The sequence below is a fragment of the Chiloscyllium punctatum genome, chromosome 24 (assembly GCF_047496795.1).
Source record: "Chiloscyllium punctatum isolate Juve2018m chromosome 24, sChiPun1.3, whole genome shotgun sequence".
NCBI classification, from domain to species: Eukaryota; Metazoa; Chordata; class Chondrichthyes; order Orectolobiformes; family Hemiscylliidae; genus Chiloscyllium; species Chiloscyllium punctatum.
Window position 1 is genome coordinate 85,572,577 of NC_092762.1, and position 21,941 is coordinate 85,594,517.

The window sequence follows — 21,941 nt, forward strand, 5'->3', positions numbered from 1 at the left end:
AGGGTACTGAAGGAGGTGGCTCGGGAAATCGTGGATGCGCTGGTGATTATTTTCCAGAGTTCAATAGAATCGGGGTTGGTTCCTGAGGATTGGAGGGCGGCTAATGTTGTGCCACTTTTTAAGAAGGGTGGGCGGGAGAAAGCAGGAAATTATAGACCAGTTAGTCTGACCTCAGTGGTGGGAAAGATGCTGGAGTCTATTATAAAGGATGAAATTACGGCACATCTGGATAATAGTAACAGGATAGGACAGAGTCAGCATGGATTTATGAAGGGGAAATCATGCTTGACTAATCTTCTGGAATCTTTTGAGGATGTAACTCGGAAGATGGACGAGGGAGATCCAGTGGATGTAGTGTACCTGGACTTTCAGAAAGCTTTTGATAAAGTCCCACACAAGAGGTTAGTGAGTAAAATTAGGGCGCACGGGATTGGGGGCAAAGTACTAGATTGGATAGAGAATTGGTTGGCTAACAGGAAACAAAGGGTAGTGATTAACGGCTCCATTTCGAAATGGCAGGCAGTGACCAGTGGGGTACCGCAGGGATCCGTGCTGGGACCGCAGCTTTTTACAATATATGTAAATGATATAGAAGATGGTATCAGCAATAACATTAGCAAATTTGCTGATGACACAAAGCTAGGTGGTAGGGTGAAATGTGATGAGGATGTTAGGGGATTACAGGGTGACCTGGACAAGTTAGGTGAGTGGGCAGATGCATGGCAGATGCAGTTTAATGTGGATAAATGTCTGGTTATCCACTTTGGTGGCAAGAACAGGAAGGCAGATTACTACCTCAATGGTATCAAATTAGGTAAAGGGGCTGTTCAGAGAGATCTGGGTGTTCTTGTCCACCAGTCAATGAAGGCAAGCATGCAGGTACAGCAGGTCGTGAAGAAGGCTAATAGCATGCTGGCCTTCATAACAAGAGGGATTGAGTATAGAAGCAAAGAGGTGCTTCTGCAGCTGTACAGGGCCCTGGTGAGACCACACCTGGAGTACTGTGTACAGTTCTGGTCTCCAAATTTGAGGAAAGACATTCTGGCTATTGAGGGAGTGCAGCGTAGGTTCACGAGGTCAATTCCTGGAATGGCAGGATTGCCTTACACGGAAAGACTGAAGCGACTGGGCTTGTATACCCTTGAGTTTAGAAGACTGAGAGGGGATCTGATTGAAACGTATAGGCTTATGAAAGGACTGGACACTCTGGCAGGAGGGAACATATTTCCGTTGATGGGGGAGTGCCGAACCAGAGGACACAACTTAAAAATACGGGGTAGACCATTTAGGACAGAGATGAGGAGAAACTACTTCACACAGAGAGTGGTGGCTGTGTGGAATGCTCTGCCCCAGAGGGCAGTGGAGGCCCAGTCTCTGGATTCTTTTAAGAAAGAATTGGATAGAGCTCTTAAAGATAGTGGAGTCAAGGGGTATGGAGATAAGGCTGGAACAGGATACTAATTAGGAATGATCAGCCATGATCATATTGAATGGCGGTGCAGGCTCGAAGGGCAGAATGGCCTACTCCTGCATCTATTGTCTATTGTCTATTGCCTTCATTGACTGGTGTACAAGAACACCCAGATCTCTCTGTACTGCCCCTTTACCTAAATTGATTCCATTGAGGTAGTAATCTGCCTTCCTGTTCTTGCCACCAAAGTGTAACCATACATTTATCCACATTAAACTGCATCTGCCATGCATCTGCCCACTCACCTAACTTGTCCAGGTCACCCTGTAATCTCCTAACATCTTCCTCACATTTCACCCTGCCACCCAGCTTTGTATCATCAGCAAATTTGCTAATGTTATTGCTGATACCATCTTCTATATCATTAACATATATCGTAAAAAGCTGCAGTCCCAGCTCGGATCCCTGCTGTACCCCTCTAGTCACTGCCTGCCATTCCGAAATGGAGCCGTTTATCGCTACCCTTTGTTTCCTATCAGCCAACCAATTTTCAATCCAATCTAGTACTTTGCCCCCAATACCATGCGCCCTAATTTTACTCACTAACCTCCTATGTGGGACTTTATCAAAGGCTTTCTGAAAGTCCAGGTACACTACATCCACTGGATCTCCCTCGTCCATCTTCCGAGTTACATCCTCAAAAGATTCCAGAAGATTAGTCAAGCATGATTTCCCCTTCATAAATCCATGCTGACTCTGTCCTATCCTGTTACTACTATCCAGATGTGCTGTAATTTCATCCTTTATAATAGACTCCAGCATCTTTCCTACCACTGAGGTTAGACTAACTGATCTAAATTTCCTGCTTTTTCTCTCCCACCTTTCTTAAAAAGTGGTATAACATTAGCCACCCTCCAATCCTCAGGAACCAATCCAGAATCTATCGAACTCTGGAAAATAGTCACCAACGCATCCACGATTTCCTGAGCCACCTCCTTCAGTACCCTGGGATGTAGACCATCAGGCCCTGGAGACTTATCAACCTTCAGACCTAACAGTCTGTCCAACACCAAATCCTGGCAAATATAAATTCCCTTCTGTTCTGGTCCTTCAGCCACTGTTACCTCAGGGAGATTGCTTTTGTCTTCCCCAGTGAACACAGATCTGAAGTACCCATTTAATTCTTCTGCCATTTCTTTGTTCCCCATAATATTTTCCCCTGTTTCTGTCTTCAAGGGCCCAATTTTAGTCCGAACCATTTTTTTTGCCTTGGACATACCTAAAAAAGCTTTTACTATCCTCCTTTATATTCTTGGCCAGTTTACCTTCGTACCTCATTTTTCCTCTGCGTATTTCCTTCTTAGCAATCCTCTGTTGCTCTTTAAAAGCTTCCCAGTCCTCAGTTTTCCCACTTATCTTTGCTATGTTATACTTTTTCTCTTTTTAACTTTATATGTTTCTTAACTTCCCTCGTCAGCCACGGCCACCCATGCCTCCTCCTGGGATCTTTCTTCCTTTTAGGAATAAACTGATCCTGCAACTTCTGCATTATACACAGAAATATCCGCCATTGTTCCTCCATGGTCATCCCTGCAAAAGTATTATACCATTGAACTTTGGCCAGCTCCTCCCTCATAGCTCCATAGTTTCCTTTATTCAACAGAAGTACTGTCACTTTCAACTGTACCCTCTCCCTCTCAAATTGCAGATTGAAGCATTATGTATTACTTGGCATTTTCCATTATTTATATTTCTACAGCAGTTAAGCAAATATAAAATGCAGTCAGCTTGTATGATTTTGAAATGGGATCTAAATTGTGGCTATGACCCTGGTTCACTATCCCTCCGAAAAATTTGCTTCATCTGAAGCTGGCAGCTTGATTTTGCTGCTCATCAGAATCAACTGGTGCTTCATAAATCGTTTCTGCATTATTTGCATGGTTTTCACTATTTGCCCAGGTACCATTCTTCGAAGCTGTGTATGAGGTCTTAATACTGCTCATTGTTCAAATATAGGATGCAGATTACATTATAGTTATCTTTCGATATGTGGTACACCAGAAAATGAGATCCAAATGACTGTGACTTCCCATCCTTGTGAGCAGTTTACAATCTCGTGCAATCTGTGTTTTATTGATTGGGAGTTATCCTTTTCTAGATTTACTGTCATTGAGAAGCATTAGTGTGTATTTTGGTGCTTTGAAACTGTAAAAATGATGTCTTGCAACTAGTTAATAGCAGTTAAGTGAATGTGCTGGTAGTAAGTGTAAAGTTTGCAAAGAAATTGAGAGAGATTAGGCCACTTTCCACTGTAGCATAGTTAACACTTTCTGCTATTTTGTAGGAACAGAAATTTAAATATCAGGAAGTATATTCAAGGATATGTCTGATTTTTTAGACAGATGAACTTTGGTTTATAACTATCATTTGAACCTGCAGATTGGCTTGCACCCCTCTAATTTCTTGAAGTATTTAATTTTAGAATGCTTTTAGATTCGACTGCAAATGCTGTATAACCACTTACATTAAATACTTAGATTAGTGCTGGCAGTAGAAAATTTTAGCTCTAATTGCACGTAGTCATGTTCATTGAACAATGCTAACCAAAATACTTAAATGCAATGGATGATGAAAGTTCATCGACCTGAAAAGTTATGTCTGTTTATTTCTTCATGGATACTTCAAAACCTGCTGTCTGCTTGTAGTATTTGCTATTATTTTGTTTCCAATATCCAGAACCCACAGTAATGCTTTACTTTAAGACCATAAGATCTAGGAGCAGAATTATGCCATTTGGTCTATTTCTCAGCTCCATTATCCTGCCTTTTTGCCATCGCCTTTGATCCCTTACTAATCAGTCTTTGTCTTGGTAACCTTCTTGTGCTTGTATTACTGTACCCTTGCCTTCCTCTGATTGTAAAACACAGTAAAATATGAAGTTTGTGCATTGGCAGGAAGAAGAAAAAAAGCAGTATTACTTAAATAGATAACAAGTACAGGATGTGAAATTCCAGAGGCATTTTGATGTTGTCGTGCTTGAGTCGCAAAGTTAATATGCAGGTGCAGCAATTAAGAAGGCTAATTCATGCTTTCATTTATTATGAGAGGAACTGGACATGGGTATGGGCATCTGTGAGACTAAAATTTGAATACTCTGCAGTTTTCACCTCCCTATTTAAGGAAGGCTGAAAATGCATTGGAGGTGGTCTGGGGAAGTTTAATAAATTCAAGCGATGTACAGATGTTTCTTTTTAATCCCACAACACTGCGTAATGATTTGGAATTGAAAGCTTTGATAATTTTTCATCCTTCCAGAGTTGTTGAGTCTATTGAGCATTCCTACACACCTGAAATGGTAGAATCTAATCAAGCATTGAACAGTAATCCTAGTTGGGATTTTTCTGATACTTAAGTCTCTGTTACTTAGTGAGAACAGGTATATTTCTGTTTTAAGTGGAGAATATAAATGGAACTTTATATGATGCTGTATTGATGACGTGAAGTAGAGAGTGATAGCACAGACTCTGTAGCTTTCACTGTGCACTTCTCATCTTTGCTCCTTTCCATAACTGTTTGACCAATCTAAGTGGAGGCAGGTTTGGTTGGAGGCAGTTGGTGCTCCTCTAGTCTGGAGTCAGTTCAGACTGGTATTTATGAATGTGACTTCCCCCATTCTCAGCTGCAGGTAATGTGTATTGTAGAAGATTGACAAGATCAAATCAAAGGGAATTTAGAGATGCGGAAGAATAGGATTGTTTTTGAATTGGATTGTGGGGGTCTTTAGCAGACTTTTTTCACATCACTTTCAGGCAGAAGACTTACATTTGTTTTGTGCTTTTCATGGCTTGAATATCCCTGGGGAGTGTGCATTAAATGGTGCTCCTGATGAATATCTGTTATCCTGTTGAAATGTAGGAGAAGAGGCAGGCAATTTGTACCCTGAGCCCCAAAACCGCTGTGAACATGACCACAATCCTTCCAGGGAGATTGTTCGAGAGATACGTGTTGGCCAGGACTCCGTGAAGAATCTCTTGTTCTTTGAAATTGTGGCTGTGGAATCTTTTAGAGCCATTTAAGCATGGGAACAGACCCTATGGTTGAACTCGTTCAGGCCTACCATGCTCCCAACCAAACCAGTCCCACTTGCATGCATTTGGCCCATATCCCTCCAAATCTTTCCTATGTGTGTACTTGTCCAAATGTCTTTTAAATGTAACTGTACCTGCATTCACCACTTCCTCTGGCACTTCATTCCATATTCAAGCCACTCTTTTGAGGAGGAGAATGGAAAAGATTGCCCCTCGTCCTTTTTAAATCTTTTTTCCTCTTACCTTAAAAATATACTCCTACTTTTGAACTTTCCCACCCTATGGAAAAGATTCTTGCTATTCACCTTATCTAAACCCCTCGTGATTGTATAAACTTCTGTGCGGTCACCCCCCAACCTCCTATGCTCCAGTGAAAAAAGTTCCAGCCTACATCTATAACTTAAACCTTCCATTCCTGGCAACATCCTGGTAAATCTGTTTTGAATCCCCTCCAATTTAATAATATCCATCCAAAGCAGGGTGACTAGAACTATACACATTACTCCAGAAGAGGCCTCACCAATGTGCTGTACAATCTCAACAAGATTTCTTAATCCCTATGCTGGAAGGTTTGCCCTGTTTGTTTTAGGCAAATGCAACATATCACATTTACCAAATTAAACTCCTTCTGCCATTCCTCAGCCCATTGACCAATCGATAAGATTTCTATGTAATCTTAGATAACCTTCACTTTCCACTATACCACCAATTTCTGTGTCCTCTACAAACTTACCATGCCTCCTAAATTGTCATCCAAATCAGTTATATAAATGACAGACAAAAGCAGACCCAGTGGATCCCTGTGGAACGCTGCTGGTCATAGGCTCCCAGTCTGAAAAACAACCCTCCACCACCCACCCCCTGTATTCGACTATCAACATTTTTTGTCTCCAGTTGGCAAGCTCTGCCTGAATTCCATATGATCTAACTTTACTAATTAGTCTACCATGTGGAACCTGGTCAAGACTTTTTAAAGTCCACGTCTACCATTCCGCCGCCCTCAATCTTTTTGGTTATTTTCTCCAATAACTTCATCAAGTTTGAGACACTTCTAATTGAGCGAATAGCTGGTGAATCTCAGATGTCTCATCCAAAAGATATAATTCCAAACAAATATGACTCTATAAATGTTCCTTATTTATTGATTATTATATTGCATTTTCTAGATGTTACTTCAGAGATAATTATGAAAATTCAAGAGTAGACGAGACTTGCTTTTGAGATTTAGAAAGGAAGAAAAAGGAGTGGGAGGAAGTTTTTAAAATCCAGAAATTGTTGAGAAAACATATTTCAAAACAAAACTCAGAATGGAAACTCACAGGCAACAACTACCCAATACACTACTACTATGTAACCAAAATAACATGAAGAAATGCATCTCAAATTTGCTTGTATAGTTTTGAAACTCAGGACACAATTTGCTAGAGGATTTTATACATGTTAATAATTCACCTGTGAAGTTGTCTAATTTTCCTCTCTAGATTCAAGTGATGGTTCTCTCCATCTTTGGAATTAGTGTCTTATCTCTTATTGTTTAGTGATCATACTATCTTCAATTGTAGCTCACTCAGAATGTGAAACTCTGTAGCACCCTATATCTTCCCATCCTTCTGCATTATTTAATCACTGCTTTTGATTTATCTTGTCCATGAAGTTTTGTCATCCCATTATAATCGTGCGGTAAATTACTTTTGAAGTGCAATAACTTATTCAGACATGTTTTGTGTACCTGATTTCAATCTCCCCTGTTCTCAGTGGCTGTGCCTTCAACTGCCTAAACCCTGAAAGACTGGAATTCCAACTCTAAATGTTACATGACATTTCAGACAGTGCAACACTGCATGTTAGATACTGTAATCTGTGATATCAATAAATCCATAAGCTTTGGACCCAAAGGTTGAAATCTGCCTCGAGCTGAGAATCTTTATCATGAGCATGTAATTTTCAAAGAGTCTTAAATCATTTAAATTTTTGTACTGTGGACTATGCTTCCAAGATGATCTGGGACCTGTTTCCTACAACTTGCAAATCACGGTTTATGATGGGTGATTAGATATGCAGGAGGGGCTTGTGCTGCCCTTTCTTCCTGGTTTACAATGCACCAGGACTGAACCTTACAGCACATCACAAGTTATGTCTTTCCAATCTGAAGTAGACCCATCAGCCTGACTCTGCAATAAACCAATTTTTAATTCGTGCTGACACTTCAGTGTGGTACTGAGAGTGTTCTTCACTGTTAAAGGTGCTATTTTTGACTACATGGAATTCCCAACCTGGTCTCTGAGGTAGATATTAAGGATTTCATGGTACTATGAAGAGCGGGGGGGGGGGGGGGGGGAGTTAATTTGCAAAATCTTTTGCATTCAACAACAACATAATAAAAGCAGGTGATCTGAACAATATAATTGACTCTAAAGCACTTTGAGAAAGTAAGGACTGCAGATGTTGGAGATCAGAGTCAAAGTGTGGCGCTGGAAAAGTGCAGCGGGTCAGGCAGCATCCGAGGAGCAGGAGAATCAACATTTCGGGCATAAGCCCTTCATCAGGAACGTAGAGGAGGGAGCTGAGAGATAAATGGGGTGGGGTAGCTGGGGAAAGATAGCTGGGAAAGCAATAGGTAGTTGCAGGGGTTGGTGATGGTAATAGATTGGAGTGGATAGATGGGATGGAAGATGGACAGGTAGGACATTTCAAGAGGGCGATGCCAAGTTGGAATTGGAGGGTTTGATCTGGGATGAGGTGGGGGGGAGGGGAGATGAGAAAACTGGTGAAATTGACATTGATGCCGTAAGGTTGAAGGGGTCCAAACTGGAAGATGAGGTGTTCTTTCTCCACATCAGGTGGCTAAGATTTGGTGATGGAGGTGGCCCAGGACTTGCATGTCCTTGGCAGAGTGGGAGGGGGAATTGAAGTGGTCAGCCACAGGGCGGAAGGATTGTTTGGTGTGTGTCCCAGAGATAAGGCACTTTAAGACCTCCATTAGTCAAGAAAAGTACAGGGTAATGTTTTTCATTTAGTTATGATAACTTGTAGATATTTCTAGAAATTTTAAACCCTGCATTGGTAATCGTAGTGGCATCTGTGGCTTTTGCAGTGTTGACCATGGAGTCATTGATGGTAAACAGCTTGAAGTAACAATCATCTAGGAGTGAAATGTCTCCCAGCCACCCATGGGTAATTATATATTTGGTGACTAAGTCTGTTCCCTGTTTACTGTCTGCAAATACGTCAGTCTTCAGTGGAATGAATGTTGTAATGAACAGCATTTTTTTTTCTTTTGGGCATGATTTTTTAAAAATACTTTCTCCTTTTCGTGAGCTTGAGTGGAATGCTGGTTGCATTCAGCTAGCTTTGAATTAACTAAAATTTGCATTAACTATATTTTGGATATGTCACTGAGTGTCATACTAAACACAGGATTGTTTTGCTACTGAGTCAAGCTGGTATGAATTACCAAAGAGGTCAAAACACTTTGCCCACAGAAATTAGAGCTTTTGTATAAAACTGAGTCTGAAGCTGCATTGACGTTAGTTATTAGCAGCAAAGTGTTAGGGTGGTTTAAAGGTAAATCAGCCTGAATATGTTTTTAATTGGTTTATTTTTTCTGGGCTCATGATTCTGTCTGATCTTTAAAATAATTAATTGGGACATGGGGACAGTTTTGTATTATTACTGAGGTGTTTCGTCAGAAGGATTAAAACACTCAAATGTACCAGGTAAAATTAAAAACTGTTCAGCCTTCTGGCTTAACAAGCTATACCCATTTTGCAAATGTTAGTTTTTTTAAAATTCCTTGTTGAACATATAAACTGATATATGTAGACTGGGATTTCACTGAAGTGGAACAGTATAAAATTTCACATGCCTACTTTGCAGCTGTATAAAATTAAATAATGGATTCAATTTCCCTACACTTGCATTGTTCCTGAAAGAATATTCCCCTCTTTACCACAGAGTTAAAGTACTAGTTGCTCTGGGTCTGTTACCAACAATCAGAGCATTTTTAGTGATTATTGATAAGAAGGTCACCAACACCATCAACTTGCTAAACTTGAAAATTCATGAACATGAGCTCATTCAAAACACTGCTGTACGTATGCTAAGTCTCGGAAATCCTAGTCAGGCCTCATGCCTCCTGATCTGTGTTGCCTCACTGTCCAGCGATACTTCGATTTAAAAATTCTCACCTTTTTGTGTTCACATTCCCCCTATTGTTTTGATTTTCCTGTCTCTTTAACCATCTGAAGTCTGGCAATCCTCTGAAATCTTGTCTCTCAGAATAGTAGGCTGTTCACAGTGCAGAAGGAGGCTCCTTGGGCCTATAGTGTCCATGTTGGCTATCAAGTAGAGCTCAGATCCCATGCCTTTTCCTGAAAAGCCCTGGAAGTTTTCTGAATGCATATCTATCCAGTCCCCTTTTGTTTTGAAAACTATGAAGGAACCTGCCTTCTCTGTATTTCAGATCCTAACCACTTGCTGCATATGAAAGGTTTCCTCAGTCTTTGTTGATTTTCTTGTCAATTGATTAAAATTGGTTCAATTGTTTCTTAAACTTTTCTTGACAGGAGCAGTTTCTCCTGCTCTATTTTATCTGGACAGCTATGATCTCCAATCAACCTTCTGTTCTATAATGCGAATGGGGAGCAAAGGGGATTCATCATCCTGCATCAGTCTGTCCAGCCCTGTCAGAATGTTATATATTTCATTGAGATCCTCCACATTCCTCAAAACTCAAGTGAATACAAACCAAGTGAACCCAATCTTCTTTCATAAATGACAGAATTAGCTGGTGAATCTTGGCTAATTCCCTCGATGGCAAAAATATCTTGGCCATGAAGCCAAAACTGCACGTACTACACCAGCTATGGTTTTATCAAGGCCTTGTACAGCTACAACAATACATTTGTGCTGCTATACTCATCCTCTTGCAATGAAGGGCAACATATCATTTGCTATCTTAACTGTTTGCTACATCTGCAGGCTTGCAGTGACTGGTGTGCAATTTAACTCAGTACATTTTTCCATCGACATTTCCCAAACTATGAACATTTAAATAATATGCCTTTGTTTTTCTTGCCAAAATGAATAGCTTCAGACTTAACCACCTTATACTGCATTTGCCATACTTTTGCTCACCCACTTTCAACTTGTTCAAAACACCTTGAAACCTCTTTGTTGTCACCACTCTGAGTTCCACATAGTTTTGTTGTCAGCAAACTTGGAAATAATACTTTAGGATTCCTTCATCCAAATCATTCATCTATGTTGTGAACATCTGGGGCTCAAACACTTATCTGTGGTACTGTCTTCTCCACTGCTTATTGTTTTGTCTGCTCATCAATTCTCAATGCATGCCATGTTATGGCCCTCAATCCTACATTCTTTAATTTTGTACATGACCTTGTCATGTAGGACTTCATCAACAACTATCTGAAAATCTAAGTAAACTTTCTCCCTTACTAGTTAGCCATAAAAAAACTCCAGTAGGCTTTCAAGTATGATTTCCCTTTCATAAATTCACATTGAATTTTTCTAATTGTATTGATATTTTCTAAATGTCCTGTATTGCGTGTTTTATCGTGGACCCTAGTTTTTTTCACCTGCTGCTGATATTAAGTGAACTAGTCTGCAATCTAATTTTTTTACTCTCCTTGTTGAAATATATAAATGTATTTGTCACCTTCCAATCTGCCAGGAGGGTTCTGGAATCTACAGAATTTTGAATGATGACAACCAATGCATTTGCAATTGCTGTGTCTTCCACCTTTAGGGTAACCTAGAGTGGAGGTTACCAGGGTCTTGATTTATCAGCTTTCAATCCCATTAATTTCGCTTAACTTTTTTTAAACTAGTACTAATTTCCTTTGATTCCTCCTTCCCAATAGGCCTAGGCATTTCTGGGAAGTAACTTATTGATATCTGTGATGTATCTTGAATGTTCTCAATGGTTGAACTTCCACACTTCTCTGGGTTAGGGAATGATGTGCACTTGCTCCAGTAGGGTGTTTTAACCAGGTAGCAATGCTTGTGCTTTTTCCAGTAAATCAAGCTGGGCATGGTTATTGTGGTATTGAAGAACCCAGTAGATATTGTTGCGGCTAGCTACTCTGTATAAACGTTGTGACTTAGGAATACAAGTATCTGACATAACATTAAGCTATAAGATGACAACAGAGGAGCATGTTTATAAATAGTGTTAAACTTCGTGATCTGATCTTTGCATAGGTTGTTTTTTATTTTTTGTCCTTGTTGATTCTACTTTCATTAGTACTTTACAATTTATGTGCCTTACCAAGACTTTACGATTCCCTTTTTTGTAAGCTACCATTGTCGACTTATGCTTTCACTTAACCTCTGATTTCCTTTTTTCACAATTTCTTTTCAGCTTCGGTCTCTCTGGCAAACACCTTTTTTCTGCTTCATCTTGCTTTCTACAGGACTGAGCCCTGAAGAAGGGTTATACTCAAAACGTTGACTTTTCCACCACTTGATGCTGCCTGGCCTGCTGTGTTCCTCCAGCCTCTTGCTTGTCTACTTTGGATTCCAGCATCTTCAGTTTTTATTGTCTCATCTTGCTTTCTGGGTCTCTAAATATTGTGGCTCCAAGTGCTGGTCAAAGGCTTGGAACTCTGCAGCGAGTAATTAACCGCCTGATTCTCTAAAGTCTGTCAACCATCTTCTAGGTACAGTCAGGTTCATGATGGAATACGGGTACTTAGCTCGATGAATGTTGTTGGAGCTGTATTCAAAATTCAACTCTGTCCAGGGCAAAGTAGTGTGCTGGATTGACACATCTATCCATCTCCTTCAATGTTCACTCCCTTTTATGATTGATACATGGTTGCAGCAGTGTACTTCCTATACATGGTGCAGTGCAGCAATTTGACTTCTATAGTTGCACCACCATGACTACTCCATCTCGAAGGACAAGAGGACCAGATGTATTGGAACACCGCTTGCAGCCTTCTGTCCTAGCCCCACACCATTCTGACTTGAAACCCCTGGTGATTCTTGACTGTTACTGGATCAAAGTTCTCTAAGTCTCCTCTTAACAGCACTGTGGGTGTACCTACATCCCATGGCCTGCAGTGATTCAAGAAGGCTGCTCGCCACCACGTTTAAGGGTTACAGAACTAGGTGAGTAATTCGAGTTGAGGTACAAGTAAGTCATGATTTGACCGACAACAAGCTATGCTGGGTGAACAGACAGTACTGTCACTGAGCCTTTCTGTCTGTACATCTGATTAATTTGAAAATTAGAAGTGAATTGTCCTCTTGTGGCGTAGTATCAAATTGAACAAATTGGAAATATGACTACCAAATTGGGTTTTGAGCAGATATTGGTTGTGTCCTTTTTTTTAAAGAAACATTGAAACGTCCTCATTGCACCAAATTTTATGGCATCTCCATTTTAATGAGTAGTGACTTTTGCTGTTATTTTTAGTTCCAGAATTTTATTAAACCTGTTTATCTCTGGTTTCACCAGAACTGACTATAAACATAATTCATGTAAAGTAAATAATCGATGCTGAAGAGGTTTACCTCTGTGGTCTTGTTGGTTTGTTACTGATTGGGTATATTCTCGTCAAGCAATAAGCTAAGTTTTAAACAAAAATTAACTGGATTTCTTTGAACTGAATGGAAGGTTCTGACTTTTTTTAAAAAATGATGACGTGTTCTTCAGTCTAGTGCACCTTTGCTGGTGCATGTGGGAATCCATTATAGTGCTTTTGTGAATCCCTGTTTTGACTTTTTTTACTCTTGTAAAGACTTATGTCAGCTGCTTGTTGTGATTTATAAATGTTTCATGTTTTGAAAAGACAGTAACCACTCTAGCATTACACTATACTACAGAACTAAAAGATGTTAGACAGGATCAAGTGTAGATCAAGTGTTAATGATTTGGATGAAGGAACCGGGGGCATTCTCGCGAAGTTTGCCGATGATACGAAGTTAGGTGGACGGGCAGGTAGTACTGAGGAAGTGGGGAGGCTACAGAAGGATCTAGACAGGTTGGGAGAGTGGTCCAGGAAATGGCTGATGGAATTTAACGTGAGCAAGTGCGAGGTCTTGCACTTTGGCAAAAAGAATAAAAGCATGGACTACTTTCTAAATGGTGAGAAAATTAATAAAGCCAAAGCACAAAGGGATCTGGGAGTGCTAGTCGAGGATTCTCTAAAGGTAAACATGCAGGTTGAGTCCGTGATTAAGAAAGCGAATGCAATGTTGTCTCTTATCTCAAGAGGGTTGGAATATAAAAGCAGAGATGTACTACTAAGACTTTATAAAGCTCTGGTTAGGCCCCATTTGGAGTACTGTGTCCAGTTTTGGTCCCCACACCTCAGGAAGGACATACTGGCACTGGAACGTGTCCAGCAGAGATTCACACGGATGATCCCTGGAATGACAGGTCTAGCATATGAGGAACGGCTGAGGATACTGGGATTGTATTCGTTGGAGTTTAGAAGATTAAGGGGATACTTAATAGAGACGTACAAAATAATACATGGCTTGGAAAAGGTGGATGCTAGGAAATTGTTTCCGTTAGACGAGGAGACTAGGACCCGTGGACACAGCCTTAGAATTAGAGGGGGTCATTTCAGAACAGAAATGCGGAGACATTCCTTCAGCCAGAGAGTGGTGGGCCTGTGGAATTCATTGCCACGGAGTGCAGTGGAAGCCGGGACGCTAAATGTCTTCAAGGCCGAGATTGATAGATTCTTGTTGTCTAGAGGAATTAAGGGCTATGGGGAGAATGCGGGTAAGTGGAGCTGAAATGCGCATCAGCCATGATTGAATGGCGGAGTGGACTCGATGGGCCGAATGGCCTTACTTCCACTCCTAGGTCTTATGGTCTTATGTTTCACCACTGAACTGTCTTCTAAGTTTGGTGTTGCAGGGATGGCAAAGTCTCTACTCTGTCCCTAAAGCACCACTTTTGTGGTGATTGATTTGTGCAGTTTAATTCATTTCCCATTGGAATTGATTCGCTGCACAAAAATTGCATTCTGAAATTGTAGAATGTTAATCTAGGAAATGCTAACTTGAGCTTGCAATGTGTTCATTTTTAAGATGGAGAGTTTTCAACTTAGGATCATGGTCTCAGGATAAGTAATGGGCCAATTAGGACCAAGAGAAGAAATCTTTTCACTCCAAGCATTGTGAATTTTTAAAACCTTCTACTTAGCTGTTGGTGGTCATTCATGTCAGTAAATACAAGCAAATGTTGGTTGAGTACTTGCAAGAAGGGCATTTCTATTGGCTTCCCTAATTACTTGCAATCACTGTGAACTAACTTTTATGATGCTTGCATCAGGGGACCCAGATCCTCTACATATCAATCTTTCCATTTGGGTATTGGGTTTTTTTTTTAACGTCACGTTTTCCTTCAGGATACTGCATTTGCCGGACCTTTGCCCATGTTTTTGACCTCTTTATATATTGCAACCAGTTTATTTAGTATTAATGGGATATAATTGTCAGTGACATTGCTGTCTTTTTAAAGCATCCCTTGTTGCTCTTCAGATTTGTTTTTTTTTCTCCCTTCACTCACTCAATTTTGTAAATTAATCTGGTCTAATTATCTCGCTAACTTTTTTTTTGTTTATTTCTCAATTAAACCTTCATAGTTGTTGTGGTCACTGCTGTCAGTTTGCTCATCAGCATTTGTCACATCAGCACAATTTGAGTTCATATGTTGTGAATGCATCTATTCATGCTTCTGTCACGTCGGCTGGCAAACATACAGTGAGGAACGATTCCCGTATATGCATTAGAGGTGGAACTGCAAAGAGAAATTTCTATCTGATTGGCTATTTAAAATCTCCAGAACTTTATCATTCCTATATTTTTGTTGCCTCTCCTATTTGTTATATTTCTCCCATTTAAATTCTCAAAATTCTTTCTTCACTGCTCACTAATCTTGGTTATATTGTCTGAAGCCCAAATATTTTAGCACTTTCCAAATTCACCTTTTTTCACAGGACATTAACATTCTTTCTCTTTAATCCTTTGCAGAACAACTTCTACCTTTCCCAGATCTGGTGCTAATGCTCAGTGAAGTGACATCCCTCTTCCTGATAAAACATCTTGAGTCAGGCACTAATTTTATCCAATTTTCTTTTCTAGCTAATGGCCAGGGATCTAATTCTGAAATTTTCAGCAATGCAGTCCTATTGCTTCTGAAACATGAGTTTTTGGTTCTTTGTGGCCAGCAAAGACCTATCCAACTTAGTCCTACTTTCCACCTTTTAAGTCTACAGCCTATAGGCTGCAATACTTCAGTATGTATCCAAGTTTTTTTTAAATAAGAGTTTGTCTCAGCCCGGACCCTGCTATTATCAGCCCCAATGAAAAGATTACTCCCCACTCCCTTCTAATCCTCCTGTCAGTTTGAATCTGTGATCCCTGGTTATTGATCCTTCTGTTATGGAAATGAGGCCTTCCTATTAACCCAACCCAGGCCTAACATGATTTTATACATCACAGTTAAATCCCGTAACAATCTCATCTGCCCTGCTGACACAAAGACCACCTAAGGCAGTTTTTCCTCAATGCTAAAAATTCTTTGTCGGTGTACTATTCACAAAATTCCTCTGTACCATCTCTCATGCAATCAATTTCTTTTTGTAATGTGATGACAGAACTGTATGAATACTGTAGCTGTGACCTAATTAATGTTTCATATTCTAGAAAAAGCACTGTGCTTCAGCCAAAAAAGGTGATGTTCTATAGGTTGTTTTTAGCCATCTGGTTTATTTGTCCTCCTTTGTGGTATCGGTGAACATTCACTCCAAAGCCACTTTGCTCCTCTATACTTTTCTCTAACTGAGAAGGAGTTCAATGCAATGAAGTTATGAAATATAAACAAAATACTGGAAATGCTCAGGTCAGGCATCAACTGCTGAGAGAGACACGCGTAGGGCTAACTTTTCAAAAGTAAACTTTTTCTGTTGCTAAGAAGCTGATTTAACTGGAATATTTCCAGAATCTGCACACCCAACCTCGAGGTTGGGAAGTGAAGTCTAATGAGGAACCAGGATAATTGTCTATGGTTTCAGTTGTTACATGCAAATGTTTAGAGAAAGTATTTAGATAAGACTGAGGTGCTTAGAAAATTGAGATAGGATCCTAAATGATGTGTGCACAGGAACAGGCAGCCACTGGAGTTTGGGTGGTGACTGTTGGTCTTTGAGAGATGGAATCTGGAGGCATGGAATTAAATAAGTATTAACATTTTTAGTTTGGTGCAGTATTCTGGTGCAATTTTGTACCATTTGTTGAAAGAGGGAGGTTTTTGGTTTTATTTTGCAATAACCTGTTTATGATACATTTGTTTTGCAGGGTTTGCTAGGCTCTGTTGTGTCGATCTGGTTGCATGTCTGAAATTGTTCCAGATATTGAAGTAGCTTTTGAATAGATTTAGTCTTTCAGTATCACTGCATCCAAGTTGAAAACTGACGAAGCTATTGCACTGAGGAAAACTCAAATCTTACCAAGTCTGCATGGGTTAATTTGCAATGAACTTAGTCCCGTGTGAATTATGTACAGCCACACTGATTCAAACTAATGAACAGAGAATAACTTTGTTGTGATCAAGTCAGCTGCTAAGTGCGTGTGCCATTATAGCAGACATATTTGAATTCATTGTCTGCACCCTGTTTAGCAGCAAGAGATTGAATTTATTGTATTGACAAAGCTTTTTTTGGCAAACGTTCTCAATAGTTTTTTTTAATACTAAATGTGTTCCCTACTGAAAATAAGCCTGAATCTACTTGGGTCAATACTTAGTCAAACAGCCAGTACTAACATGGAGTACACTTAACACTCGTGAATGGCATTGGGGAGTTCACTTTGTTTTAATGCAACTATGGAATTTGTGGTTAACAGCAGGCTTGAGACACCAAAAATGAAGCAGTGTGACACTTTGAGGATGGAACCTCCGTCAACTCCATCTGTATAGAAACTATAGGTCATTTGACCCTTTTTAGGCTGTTTTACTATTTAGTATGATCACTCCTGACTCGTAATATCATTGTCATGGTCCTGTCTACTCCCCATAACTTGTGGCTTTAAAATCTAAAACTTTACACATCCCTTGAATGTATTTGGAGACTTGGCTTCCATAGCCTTCTGTCTTCAAGAGTTCTGCAAATTCACTACAATTCATTACTCTTTTGATGAAGAAAAGTCCCACAGACCAAAGATGTGCAAGTTGGGTGAATTAGCCATGCTAAATTACTCATTGTGTCCAGGGATGTGTATGCTAGATGGGTTAGCCATGGAGAATGTAGGATAGGGTAGGGGTATGGGCCTGAATGGGTGAGTGTGGATGTGTTGGACTCGAATGGCCTTTCCTTACACAGGGGGTTCTATTCTTCTGCACTGAGTTAATCTGGCCCTTGTAAAACTATGCATTTCAGAAAGACCTCCTCTCATCCTTGTTGAGAATGTGGTGCTAGAAAAGCACAGCAAGTCAGGCAGCATCTGAGGAGCAGGAGAATCAACACTTTGAGCATAAGCCCTTCTTCAAGAATTATGCCCAAAACGTCGATTCTCCTGCACCTTGGATGATGCCTGACCTGCTGTGCTTTTCCAGCAACACCCTCTCTATTCTGATCTCCAGCATCTGCAGTCCTCACGTTCTCCTAAATCACCTTGCAGCCTGTTCACAGCTTTCAGTCATGTCCAGTTTTGTATCATCAGTAAATTCAGATATGTTGCATTTGGTTCCCTGGTCCAGATCGCTCATTTGGATCATGAATATTTACACATTCCACTTGTCAGTGCTCGCGTCTTGGAAAATGGTCTGTCCATTACCACTGTGGTTCCTGTCTGTCAACCAATTCTCAGTCTTTAGCAATATTTTTCTCCTGTCCCATGTTTGCCGCTAAACTCTTGAGGGAGTTTGAGATGCGCTCTGAAAATCCAAATATACCACGTCAACTGGTTCTCCCTTCTCTGTTCTACTAGTTTTATCTTCAAAAACGCCAGTAAATTTATTAAGCATGATTTGCCTTTCATAAACCCATACTAACTTTGTTCAATCCCGTTTATGCTTTCCAAATGTTATCAGCGTTTATAATAAACTCTACTATATTCCCCATTGATGATGATAACTAATCTGTAATTCTGTTTTCTGTCCTTAACTTTTTAAAAGTAGGGCTAGATTTGCTCCTTTTAATCTATAGGAGCCACACTGCAATTTGAAGAATTTGGCAGAAAGCCACCAATGCATTCAATATTTCCTGGGGCCATTTCCTTTAGTATTCTGAGATATAAATTATCAGGCCCTGGTAATTTGAGTTGATACAAGGTGTAACAATGGAATTACACAAGTTTGTGTTGTTGAGCTGAAACTGGTTGTAAACATCTAGTGATGATGTATTATTAATGTCCAATTGAGAACAGCAAGAGTCCTTAGAAAAAGCTGTTGATGTAAGCTCAATTTAAAGAGAAGCATGAAAAAGTTTACCATCTGTGAAAAGTGAGAAGTTAATTTAACTTGTAAGAAAAACAATAATCATTGTCCATGTTTTCGAAAGTTCAATAACAGGTGCTTAGAACAGACATGGTTGTTGGCATGGGCTCTTTGGACCAAAGGATCTGTTTCTGTGCTGTATGATTTTAAAAACTGTAACTATACAGGTTTACAAGACAAAGGACGCATTCAACCCATTGTATCTATGCTTTTTTTTAAAAGAATAATTCAGCCCCTGAAACCTGGTTCCCTGATCTGTTTCTTAACCTAACCCACCCTGTTTGTTTATTCATTCACAGGATGTGGGTGCTGCTGACTGGATCAGCTTTATTGCCCTCCCCTAGTTGTCCTTAACAAGGTGCCTTCTTCTCGATCAGTTGTATGAAAAATCTTTCTTGTGTGAGCTGTTTCACATGTGAGATGTTTTTGTGTGAGTAGTGTTGTAATGTTGAGATTTGCAAAATGGGAACAAGACAATACACAGTAAGCATCAGAAACAGAATGGAACATATTTTGGTATCCATCTGCCATAGGTAAACCTCCAATGCCAATAGGGAGTGAGTTGGAATGAATTTCTGACTACTTGTTCTTATGTAATAAAAAGGTAATTACTATTTTGAAACTTTCTGTTGATTTTCCAGTTTCTTCTGATTTTTCCTTTTGAGTTGAGAATTCCAGGTTTCCACTTCCTTTCTGTGAAGGAGTTCTTCCTGACATTGTCTCTGAATGATGTGTGTTTATTTTTAACATTCTGTGCACTTGTCCTTGAATCTCCTACCAGAGGAATCTCTCAATTGCTTTGAAAATCTTAAACCCATCTGTTCCGTCATCTTTAATCTGGAATACTCCATAACATGCAAGCCAGATTCTCCTCCAGATAATGCTGTTATACTGATGATTCAGTCCAGCTCAGATTCTATATACTACCAGGGGCCAGGGGGCCATCAGTGCTCAGGAAGCCATCAGTTGGTTAGGAGTAGTTATGTTCTGAAGGGACCAGAGAATTCTTTTATTAAGTTGTTCACCTTAGCACTTTTTTGTACTTCAAACAGACTTTGTTCATGCTGGAATGGAGTGCATGTATGCAAATGGCATCTAAAAATAAACAGTTTTATGAAAAACCTGTCTTAAGTATGAACCATTTTTGCATATGAGAGAGTATCGTTTTAGGTGGTGTCAGAAACATTGGCAAAATACAGTAAGCAACCAATACACTGGAAAAGCAGGGAGACACAAATAGCTTTTTGTAGGAGGAGATTGTGTCAAAAACCAAGAACTTCCTGAGGAAGTGGCTGTGGGCACAGTTGCACCATTTAAGAGACCTGGATAAGTCCATGAATAGTAAAGATTTGGAGGAATATGGGCCAGGAGCGGGCAGGTGGGACTAGGTTAGTTTGGGGATTGTTGTTGGCATGGGCTCGTTGGACCAAAGGATCTGTTTCTGTGCTGTATGATTTTAAAAACTGTAACTATACAGGTTTACAAGACAAAGGAGGCATTCGACCCATTGAATCTATGCTTTTTTTTAGAATAATTCAAAAGTAATCTTGCTGTCCTACCTTTTCCTACTTGCTCTGCTTCAAATATTCCTTAAGGTCTTTTCCTTGACAACTGTTGCAGAGGACTGCTGAGAATGAAAGTGCTTTGCCAGAGTTGTATTGAAGAGTGGATGGTGGACATTATTGACATTTTTAACTTGATAACCATTCATTACTGACTTGTAATTTGAAGAAATGGCCAGGCCATATTCATTCATAGTTTCAAAATAAACTCCATTAAATTTTTTTGGTTTCTATGTGTTGGTTTAACTAGCAAGTATGAGGAGAAAGTGAGGACTGCAGATGCTGGAGTATCAGAGCTGAAAATGTGTTTTTGGAAAAGCGTAGCAGGTTAGGCAGCATCCAAGGAACAGGAGAATCGACATTTCGGGCATCAGCCCTTCTTCAGGAATGAGGAAAGTGTGTCCAGCAGGCTAAGATGAAAGGTAGGGAGGAGGGACTTGGGGGAGGGGCGTTGGGAATGCGATAGTTGGAGGGAGGTCAAGGTGAGGGTGATAGGCTGGAGTGGGGTGGGGGCGGAGAGGTCAGGAAGATGATTGCAGGTTAGGAAGGCGGTGCTGAGTTCGAGGAATTTAACTGAGACAAGGTGGGGGGAGGGGAAATGAGGAAACGAGAAATCCAAGTTCATCCCTTGTGGTTGGAGGGTTCCCAGGCGGAAGATGAGGCAGAAGAGCTGGACACACTTTCCTCATTCCTGAAGAAGGGCTGATGCCCGAAATGTCGATTCTCCTGTTCCTTGGATGCTGCTTTAACTAGCAAGTATCTTGAGATGCTCCTGAACTTCAATGTCTCTTCCTAGAGAAATTTGCATTCCTACCATGGGCATTCAAAATTTCAAAAAATCCACTGTGACCAAATCAGTGTTTTGTTGAACTGTTGTATTGTTAATAAAATGCAGTTGCCTTTTTTAATTAATAAATTTACTTATATCCTCTTTGAGGGAAACACCTGGTGCCTGTCGTCATCATCTCCACCTTTCACTGATTTTCTGTAGAGAGAATCCTGACTAGTTTCTCGTCCCATCTCAAATTGTCTCCCTGATTCTTCTTGCCTTACACCAAACATAGCCCCTGAAATTCAGTTTCTAATTCACAAGGTCAAATTGTCTCTAAGCTGAGAACAAAACTGGGTGCACAACATGCAATCCTGGTCCAATCCAGACAGCTGCAGTTTACCTAAAGTGTTAAATTCCTGTTTGTTAACCAGTTCATATCATATGACTACATTACTACTTATGCCATGTGTCTGTATTCTTTGAACAAGCTCTTTGAGATACCCTATCTAAAGCACTCTTCAAAAAAGACTTAAGTAGTACGAGCTTGTTTTTTGCAATTGCCTTTTCCTCCGATTCTCCTAGTTTAAGTGTAACCTGCTTGTGACTGAGCAGGTTTGCAAATACTGAA

At 40.1% G+C, this 21,941-nt stretch overlaps 1 protein-coding gene across 1 annotated transcript in view; it reads left to right on the top strand.

The window, feature by feature from the left end:
- Positions 1 to 21,941, top strand: part of LOC140494789 (hippocampus abundant transcript 1 protein-like) — a 73,937-nt gene that overhangs the window by 18,723 nt on the left and 33,273 nt on the right. The gene's annotated exons all lie outside the window — the stretch shown is intronic.